Source organism: Danio aesculapii, chromosome 7 (assembly GCF_903798145.1).
Source record: "Danio aesculapii chromosome 7, fDanAes4.1, whole genome shotgun sequence".
Classification (NCBI taxonomy): Eukaryota; Metazoa; Chordata; class Actinopteri; order Cypriniformes; family Danionidae; genus Danio; species Danio aesculapii.
Genome location: NC_079441.1, coordinates 13124059 through 13128286, shown reverse-complemented (window position 1 = coordinate 13128286; position 4228 = coordinate 13124059).

Here is a 4228-nt window from a genome sequence, read left to right as displayed (position 1 = left end):
AATTAAATTAATGTTTTATTAATTTATAGCTGTGAAATTGAAGACTGCCATCCATATTAGGTTACATACCCATGTCTGAGAGTTCAATGGTTAATTACAGCTAACTCTTTGCTATTTGAATGTTGAAGGTAAATATTTTAGACTTGATGGCATTTAAATAGTGACGTGGTTAAGTCACTAACCAAATTGTCCAGAAAGCACCCTCACTCTAGCACAGGAAAAAATAAGCAGAGCAGCCTACGAATATATTGCAAGTGTTGAAGCTGGCTTCTGCTGATGAAACTGCAAACTATCTTCAGTAAACTTTATTTATTTATTTGAATCTCTGACTCCGGCTCTTCTTCATCTGACAAACTGGTCATTCTTTGGGTTCAAACTGTAATTAATCCCTACAGTTTGCCCGCATCCTCCACCAGTATAAATCTCAATTTCCAAAAATTAACACTTACGACTGGTTTTGTGGTGCAGAGTCAAATATCTGTTTCTAAATGCTCCACTAAACTGCTCTCTAAACTCTGAGAGGTCTACATATCTTTCTTCTGTCCTTACAAAGTCAGTCCCATTTCTGTTGTTCATTATTATGTCGAAGTCATTGTCAGAGAAAGAGGTTTCCATTAGTATTTAATCAAGGTGGAAACATATAGTTGATATTTTTGCTCGTCACTTGTAGTCGAAAGTGTTTTAGTGAGGGGTGATGAAACAGCTTCCCCTTTTAAATGGCTGCTTGTGTTGCTTTTTGTGCTGTGGCACATTTTATGCAATAGAATATTTTGAAAGGAGCGCAGAAGAGCCACACCTCAAGGTAGGAAATGTAGTTTTATCTTTTGATGTTCTAGCTAGTGTAGTTGAACTTCACGTGTTGGCAAGCATTTGAGGTATAAGCGTATATCAGCTTACATCACAGGTGTACTGTAGGGAAATTTAAGACCACTTGAAGGCAGTTTCACTGGTCATTGGTGTATTCAGCTTTAGCCAGGTGTCTCTGCCATTACTTGTTCATAAATTTAGGTTTTATATAAAAAAAATGTAAAAAAAAGTTAAATAGACCATTTTTTAAAGAATTCATTAAAATCGAAGCATTATTGTTATTTTTCACTGAAATTGGCAGATCTTATTATTTTTTATTAATATATTATTATTATTTTATTTTTTATAAGGATTTATTTTTGGCGTTTTTGTCTTTATTTGTCAGTAGGTTGACAGGAAGTGAAGTGGGAGAGAGAGGGGGCTAGGATCGGGAAAGGTCCACGAGCTGGCATTTGAACTCGGGGCGCCCAGAGCGCTTTCACACTTTGTCATCACACACTAACCATTGGGCTATTGCTATTTTTTTCTTGTACTTTGTTTCATACTAGTTTGTAGGTCTAACTGAGAGTATTGAAGAACAAATCTTAATATTCTTTTACTGGATTTTGGTTCTTAAAATCCTATTTTAAGGCTTATGTTATTAATTTCTTGAGATTTTGGGATGTCAGTGTGGCTGCGTCATTTGTATCTCACAAAAGTCACTGAAAATTCACTTTGAAGAACAAATTATCTTAAAATTAAAAACTTTTATTAAAGAATAATGTACCTGTATGTGTGCTAAGATGTTCTTTTTCCAAAGTTTGCATGTCTGTAACTAGTAATATCTTATCTGTAATCTAGAAATATCAAAGGTGTTTTAATATATTTTTAGATGTATTCATATGAGGCTCTATGTTGTTCAGTCTCAGAGATATTGATGTCAAATTTTCTATTGTCAAAAAACATAATTAGTTTCAAGTACAAACAGACTTAAAGTAAGATTGTATCTTTGAACCTGTCTTTGAACTCTGAAAATAAATAAATAAGTAAATAAATAAATAAATAAATAAATAAATAAATAAATAAATAAATAAATAAATAAATAAATAAATAAATTGCCATTGTTTTCAAAGTTTTGCAAGATTTTTTTTTCAAAAAAGGAGAGCAACCCCTAATTTCTAAGTATGTGATATGAATTTTCTGAACTTTACTTTGGGCTTTTTAAGTAAAAATGTCTTGTTTTATGGAAAGTGATTTGTTTTGCAGAATCAGATGTTAAAAGTAAAGGTTTGTGAGCAGAGGCTTCACTCTTACTTATGCTTGTGTGAACACTAGGCAGAGCGAACTGCGCACGAGAGAAGAGGATTAGGATGGATATTATTAGAGTCGTCTGTTTATCCTTTCACCTGATCCTCCTTAAATCTGACAAGGCTGCTTTATTTACTGTGCGCTGAAAATTCATTGAAAAAAAAAAGGATGCCCATTGGATTACACGTCAGATTGTTCGATCTATATAGTGTCCAAGTTTCACCTCAAAAAACAACAGCAAAAAAGTAACATGGAAAAATTAAGCCTAATTTTAAAGGTGCTTTATGTTAGTATTTGACTCATCTAATGCGTTAAAAAATAATATGTTTGCAGATAATTAAGAAACATGCTATATAAATACTTTTGTTTATCTAACAAAATAATGCTAAAGTCATTTATTCTGCTTTGAAAATGTCAGAACGTCTGTCTTTGTTTTGGTCTCTATAACCAGCCCACTGCCAGTTTACCCAACTATATTTCAGCACTCTGGGTTGCCTTGGCGGCAAAAAACACAATTTTAATATGGAAAATATTCCTTTTATTGCGTGCCATTGCTCAATTGTCAGGCACACTCCTGTTGGTGTTGTCAATCTGGCAACCTGTGCTTGTGTAGAGTCGTCAGAGGGGTGGGTGAAAAAGTGTTTTGAACTAGGAGTGCAATACCTTGTTCAACCACTGGGTGTCAATCTTGCATTCTGCACCTTAAAGAACATTATGATTAAAAAAAAAGAATGAAATTTTGTCATTATATTAGTAAGGGGCAATCAAAGAACAACCTGATATGAAGCACATTTAAAGGAAATTAAAGCATGACAAAGTGTTAATTATGCTGGTCATTCTGTGAAATAAGCCAAGGTATAGAAAAGTTAACAATGCTCTTTGCAGCACAGTTTTGACTGAATTTTTGTGTGCTACGCCAATGATCTGAAAGAAAAACCAGGTTCCCAAACTGTATAAATATGTTTCCTTTTGTCCTTTTGTCAACACTAGTACACAAAAAAATTAAACTGTCATTAAAATCACTTCTTAGTAAGAAATTTTATAATTAATTCATACATTTAAACCTGTAATCCAAAGTTGTCTTAAAAAAACATCCTGCCTTAATCAGCGTGCAATAATAAAGGCCAATTGAGGCCACAAAGTATCCACCGGTTGTATTCTTCATTATCCTATTAAATGCATTTGGAGGGTGTCTTCGAATTTGTTCGAAACAAACAAATGACACATATTTTGGGAAAATGCATTGAAAATTAAGCAAAAATACCCCCTCGACAATACACTCTGCAAGTTTACTACCACTTGTAATGGAATGTGTATTTATAAAGTGCATTTATTATGTATGGTCATACACCCAAAGCACTTCACAATGATGACATGTCACTTTTGTTATGTTAGTGGCTGTTTTTGTCCCATTGACTTCCATTACAATTAAATTTTTTGATTGCAAAAAGTTTGACGCACCATGATGACGCAAACACTCTTCAAATGCGTCTTTTGAAGATGTAGCCTTCGCTTGAGTTACTACCAATGTTTGGGCGAAGCATGTTTCTTTCAGACTGACTAAAACTGTCTGGAACTACCTGTGCATTTCAACGAATTTAATGCACAGTCTCCAGCCAATCAGAATCAAGAATTTCAACAGACTATGAAATAAATATAAATTCAATCACATTTAACTTATCATTAGCATAGCACATCAGCACATTTAAGTAATTTAAAAGATCCAGGATATAATGTCTTATTTTTGTCTCATTTTTGTGAAATAAAATCTTGTTTGGAGTGAAATATCAGAAGGTTTTTCGTGAGATTCACCACGTACTTGGTTTCCTCTAATTACAGGCGTCAGAATTAGCAGTGTATTTTAACATGTCTGGCACTCATTTAGACTGAAGGTGTGACTCATGGTTAGGTTCTAGGCCTGTAGTGCCATTCAACAAACAGCTGTTGTATTGTCAGCTAATTTGAATTAGTTCCACATTTGCTGAGGCTATTTTCATGCTCAAACGTATCGAGCCATAAACCTCCTTTTATTATCAGTTCTAAAATGTTCTGCTTGAGCTGATCTTTGTATGACTTCTGGCTGTTTATTTGCATTAAATTCACTTTTTTTTCTTCTTTTTTTTTTTGCAGTGTT